Here is a 6,958-nt window from a genome sequence, read left to right as displayed (position 1 = left end):
TCCGTTCATCCAATTCCAAATTGTACCATTTCGTACTCTTCGTACCCATAAGTAAGGTTTTCGAAAACTACCTCAATCCTTCACTTTAACAGTAACCTAAATTCCATATTTCAGGATTCCAGCTCTATCCAAATTGTACCAAATTAACCCGGATATGCCCATTGCTTGATCGTGATCATTTTAAAAGTATTTTTGTATTTTTTTAGAAGCAAATGTGAAATAATAACAGTATGTTTATAAATTTTTTTAAAAAAATTTTTTGAAAAAAGTGGTTTTTGAGGCCATTTTTGGACACAGGGTTTTATCATATAACTGGGAGTTATGGAACACAAAATATTTGACATATAGTCCAAAGACACCTTTTCGGCATCTAGTTAACATTTTTTCGTAGTATGTTTTCGTTATAAAACTACCCAATAAATAATCGGTCATAGCGCAAGTCATTGTAAAAACTAAGCGATAGGTGGAAACTTCGATGAACTAGACCTCAAAACTCAAAAATAGTAGCTCAAAATAATGGAATCACATAATATCCCAAGAGCTACAGATGTGTACTGAGTATATCACCAAAATAAACGGTACTTTGGTGAACATAACATATCAAATTAGCAAGAATTTTGTGTGTCCTATATATAGGGCAGTGGGCATATCTGGGTTAAGTACCATTTAGAATTTTTGTTCCCATAATTACAAATTTTCAAAACTACCCCAGTACTATGTTCAAACAATAAGCTTAATTCCGAATTTCAGGATTCCAGATATATCCGATAACTCAAATCCAAATTTGGTACCATTTAGTACTATTCGTATCCAGAGTACGAATTTCCGACCCTACCTCTATCAACACTCCAACAGTAATCGTAATTCCGAATCTCACGATTCCAAATGTATCCCATCACTGAAATAAAAACTGTACCAAATTTAGTACCATTTAGTACTATTCGTACACATGAGTACACATTTTCAAACCACCTCCTTTTATCAACTCATCTTCTAAACCTTGATTTTCATTCCAAATTTCAAGATTTTAGCTCTATCCGTTCACGTAATACCAAATAGTACTAAATTTAGTAACTTTTAGTACTTTTCGAACACTTATAGTTCGAATTTCCAAAAACCCTTTGGTACACCTTTCTAACTCTCCATCAGTGACCCTTCGCGTCCGCTCTTCGCGTTTGCCTAATACAAAGGGTACCATATTTAGTACCTTTTAGTACTTTTAGTACAGTTTTAGTTCGAATTTCCAAAAATCCAGCCTTATCTGACACCTTCGGACCAAGAGTGACCCTCACCCAAAATAACAAGATTCTAGCTTTAGCCGTTTAGTCTGGGCGTTGATTATCAGTCAGTCAGTCAGTGAGTCATCATTACTGACTCTTTTATAAGTATAGATAAAATTCATAATTTCTGTAACCAAAAACGAGAAATCACGACATTTAGAGTGTTACAGTGTATAGGAATCAGAATGCAGGGCAGAAAATTTTACCAGAGAGTAAAACACCGACGACGGATATTGACGGATATGAAGATACTCCAGATCTATATAAATAAAAATCAAATGTCGTTCGTTGGATACTTCTTGTTATACCCTCCACCATACCGGGGCACAGTTGTCCCAATTCAAATTTTTTTGGCCAAAATTATTTAATACAACATAATGTATACTTTTCGTTTATAAATAGATTAATATTTATTATAATAATATTAATATTTATTGCAAATCCGTTAAAACGCGTTTCTGCAATCATAAGGTACAATATAGTACTATTTATTAGGTTTTTAGATATGCAAAGGCATACAAAATGTTAGGGTACAAAATGTGATGTTTTAGTACAAACATGAGTTGTAAAACAAAATAAAATGCGGTAAACATAATTCAAAATTTACTCTTTTTATAAAAGTATGACTTAAAACAGGCTTAAGAAGGTTGTTTTATACTATTAAGTAAAGAAAATAAAAGAACTCTATTAAGTTTTAAATTAATTAATTATTGAATATATGTAGATATTTCGTTTTCCAGAACTATATTTTCATCGCCATATTCTTCTTCGAATTCTTCATCTGTGGTTTCATCACAATCAGTATCATTCGCGGGCCGTAATTCATCGTTTAGTTCACAAACTAACAATTCGATTACTTCAGATGGCAGGTTTAACCGCTTTCTTTCTTGTAAGCGGGCGTTTAGGCGTATAGATGATATAAGTGGATCAGATGTATCCAATGCTCTATTAAATACGTCTGTGAGATTATTGACACGACTACTGTTTCTAGCGTGTAATAATCTGTCATTTTTATATATTTTGTTTCTGCATTCAGCAGCATCCTCTCCAAAACATCCAACTGGCAACACAACATTCTGCATTATTTGCTTAGAATGAATCAAGACCTTGTGCACTGTTGGTGTCATCGCTACCCAAGGATAATGGCCCTGAATATATTTAGCTGTTTCGAAACAGTATTTTTCAAATTTTTCCAAATCAAGGGGAAATTGACATGTTAAACATACAAGAATTATATGAAGGCGGTAAACAAGCTCTTCTTTAATACCGATAATTTGAGCAAACTTCTGGTAACTACCAAAAGCACGACGGGATGTGTTACCATCATTAGTGGAACCAAAACCACCAACTTTGGGAACGTCAACGCGAATTCCAAACTCTGTCCAGAAATATATTCCAGAAGCAAACCATTCTGCATTTTTTTGTTCGAAATCCTTAAAATATCTTTTACTTTCTTCCCATTTTCTCTTCAAAGTGAGACAAAAAATTCGTACTCCTTTTTCTAAATATTTTAAATACTCCTTTGACGGATTGTTTTCACTACAGTTTTGTAGTACATAGTTTAAGATGTTTTTTTGTTTCTTAGCAATTGTGCCATGTTGCTTCCAAATTTTAAACAAATCTTCGTTTCTGAAGAAGAGGTCGTCTAAAAAATACAAAAATAGAGTGTAGAACCACAATTGTCAAAGTATAGAGACAAGCAAAATTTGATTAAAACGATTATTGATTAAACGATATATATAAATATTATAAAATTACTTACCTTCAGCTTCCCGAATCATAATATTTTTCGTTTAACTTTTATATATTCATTCAATCACAACACGCAACAAAAAATGTATATTTTACAGTAAACAGTCTGATTTATTTTTATACAAAAAAGTGACAACTTTGACACTGCGCCTACTAAAGGCAATTAACGCTTTTTAGCAAAACCAATTATTTTCAAAAAAATAATGTTGGCCAAAAATCGGGGCAACTGTGCGACGTTTTTATACTAAAATTGATTACTAGGTTAATCAAATGTCCCAAAATATCAATTGAAATGTATTTTCGCCAAAAACAGCGAAAATTAATTAAGTAGTGAGGCGCCGTTGTGGGAGGTCTTAACCAAAATATTTGGTACAAACAGTTTATACTTTCCATGAAGTCAAAATGCAAAGTTAGAGCCGAATCGGTTAAATAATATCGCTAAAATCTTTAAAATATCTTAAATCGGACGGCACGGCTATGTCACAGTGTGGGCCAATTTTCAAAAAATGTTGCAGAATTTTTTATACTATTAAAACCTTAAATCAATTTTAAGAAAAATCGGATGAAACTTTGTCTTTATCCCACATTTTCAGTTCAATACTATATACAATAAAAACATCAATTTATAAAAAATTTCACTCAACTTAAAGTAGAAAAATAAATTTTTTCTAAAAAAGGCAAAATAAGGCAAAATATTTCATCTGAATATGATAGTACATACCCCTGCCAGCTTCCAAAAATTTTTTGGAGGAGACGATATTTTTACATTTTTTCTAAAGTTTAAGAAGATTTCAAAAATATTTGTAAAAAATAATTTTCAATATACACACAAACTTTTATCTCCCTACCCAGATATTACAACTTTCTTCGTTCTTTCTTTATATATTATGAAAGCACTTATTATCAGCTTCCAGATTCATAATAACTTTGGTCTGAATTTCGTATACCCATTCGACCACACAGCACACCAAAAAGTATATATTTTACAGCACACAGTCTGTTCTATTTTTTATACAAAAAATTTTCAACTTTAGCATTACACCAACGAGCGGCTATTAATGGTATTTAGAAAAACCAATTATTTTCGGATGGTTTGAAGTGTTTTTTATTATTCCGCGCAAAAAAATTATAAAAATATGAAACTTCAAAAAAATAATTTTGGCCAAAAATTTTGTGATTGCGACAACTGTGCGGGGGTATAATTAAATTTGTCATTCCATGTGTAACACATCGAAATATTCGTCGGTATATATATTATTGATCAGCATAAAATTCTATGTCAATTTAACCATGTCCGTCTGTCTGTCTGTCTGTCTGTTGAAATCAAGATACAACTCGCAATTTTAATTTATTGAAAATGGGACATATCGGTCCACGTCCCGATTTTCGGTATTTTTAAGGTTTTAGTTTCATTATCCTACCAAAATGGCTGAAATTTGTTGGTATAAGTCCACGCATTCATATAGCCCCCATAGAACGGTACCTCCCGATATTCGGTATTTTGGAGGTTTTAGCTTCATTACCCCACCAAAATGGCTGAAATTTGGTATTTAGTTATCGTTGGGTGTATAGAACTTTCCACCTGAAATTTGTTGGTATAGGTTCACGCCTTCATATAGCCCCTACAGAAGGGTACCTCACGATATTCGGTATTTTGAAGGTTTTAGCTTCATCATTCCATCAAAATGGTTGAAATTTGGTAATTAGTCTTCGTTGAGGATATAAAACGTTCAACCTAAAATTTGTTGGTATAGGTCCATGCCTTAATATAGTCTCCATAGAGCGGTACCTCCCGATATTCGGTATTTTGAAGGTTTTAGCTTCATTATCCCACCAAAATGGTTGAAATTTGATAATTAGGCGGAGCTAAGTACTTTCGTATATGAAAGGAAACTAATTATTCCGTTCTCTTTCAATTTAATTTTGGTGGAGGGTATAAAAAGTTCGACCCGGCCGAACTTAACGTTTTCTTACCTGTTTTTTTTTTTTTTTTTTTTGAAATGTTCGCCATAACCCAACTTAGGTTTTTATGCAAAGAAAATTTTAGCTAATATGAATCGGGGTGCACTTATTGATATGAGAGAAGTCTCCCTTGTCCCTTATGGGACGTTTGTGGAACAATTATATATATTTATGTAGTATGGAGGGTACATTAAGTTTATTTTTCCGTTCGTAACACATCGAACTAATCATTTGCGACCCTATAAAGTATATATATTCTTGATCAGGATAAAATCTAGCCATGACGGTCTGTCCGTCTGTTGTAATCACTCTAGTGTCCGCAAGAATTGAGCTAGAGCACTATATTTTTGCAGCCGAGTATCTTTTTTCCATAGGCAGGTCAAGTTCGAAGATGGGCCATATGGGCACACGTTTTGGTATAGCCCCCATATAACGGTACTTCCCGATTTTCGGTATTTTGGGGATTTTAAGCACAATTTTTGGTCGAACTACCTGCAATTTCACATTTATATTTCACAAAACATCTCCACCAAAAACCGTCAACATAGGTCCATGTTTTAGTATAGCCCCCATATAACGATACCTCCCGATTTTCGGTATTTTTTGGATTTTAGCTAAATTTTTTGACCAAACTACCTGCAATTTTACATTTGAGGTTCCCAGTGGTCACAAAACATCTCCACCAAAAACTGTCAACATAGGACCATGTTTTGGTTTAGCCCCAATATAACGGTAGTTTCACATTTGACCAAAAATTGTCAACACAGATCCATGCTTTTGTATAGCTCTATATAACGGCACCTTCCGATTTTAGGTATTTTGACAATTTCAACTATATGTTTTCACCGAGCTATCTGTAATTTGACGTTTGAGTTTCCCAATGGTCACAAAACTTTTCCACCAAAAATTATCAAAATTGGTCCATGTTTTTACATAGACCCATACAAAGTTACTACCCGATTTTAGGTTTTTTGAGGAGTATAGCTACATTTGTTAACCGAACTATCTGTGATTCGACATTTGAGGTTCTCAGAGGCCTTAAAACTTCTCCACCACAAATTTTAAACATAGGTCCACACTTTGATATAGCCCCATATAAAGGAAAGAAAATAATATTTCATATTTAGTATCAGAATATTTTATGGTGGAGGGTATAAAAAGCAAAAGCTCAAGGTTTGCCATTGTTATGTATAGGAGATAGGGTACCTTTCCCCTGTCTTTCTTTAATACGCTATATATATAAGCCAAACCTATGATTATATCAGTTTCAGAATAAATTTTTGGTGACAATGGGGTTGCGTGTATACAAGGTACATATTTGGAGCCAAATTACCGGACCTCACTCACTCACTTTTTAAATATGTTATACATTGATGACGAAAGACGACGCCCATTCTCTTCAATACATTATTTTTTGAAAGCCACTGAACCTGACTTCATCCAATTGTCAGAAAATGTTTGGGAATGTCCCGTAGTCCATAATGCCCTTTATTTATAGACGAACTTCCATAAAAAGTTGTCATTAAAACTCATTACAACTCATCACAATCAGCTTATAAGCAAAATTTGGATGAAGGAAAGTATTCCCAGGGATAGGAATCACAGTCTTGTGCGCACATAAGCATCAAACATATTGTATAGGAAGATAAAACCTATAGTTCACCAATCAGGCAAATCCACCATATGTACAACAACAACAATCATATGCCAGATCTCCATCCTAGTGAAGATCCGAGAAAAACAAATCGACACATTTTACGCATTTATCGACTTTACGTTAGCCTTCGACAGCCTACTAATAAGTTCAAAAGTAAACCAAGTCATGTCCGAGCTTGGCACTACGGCGAACAAGTTTTCAAACATGATGACAGTCTATGTTCTGATATATTCTACATCCTTAAAACGTGGTCTTATACCGACAATTCTCTGCAGGTAAGTTTTAAACCCTCAACGAAGAAGTTATA

Source organism: Musca autumnalis, unplaced genomic scaffold (genome assembly GCF_047663935.1).
Source record: "Musca autumnalis isolate F117 unplaced genomic scaffold, ASM4766393v1 scaffold_3, whole genome shotgun sequence".
Taxonomy (NCBI): domain Eukaryota; kingdom Metazoa; phylum Arthropoda; class Insecta; order Diptera; family Muscidae; genus Musca; species Musca autumnalis.
Note: the sequence above shows the minus strand (reverse complement) of the source record.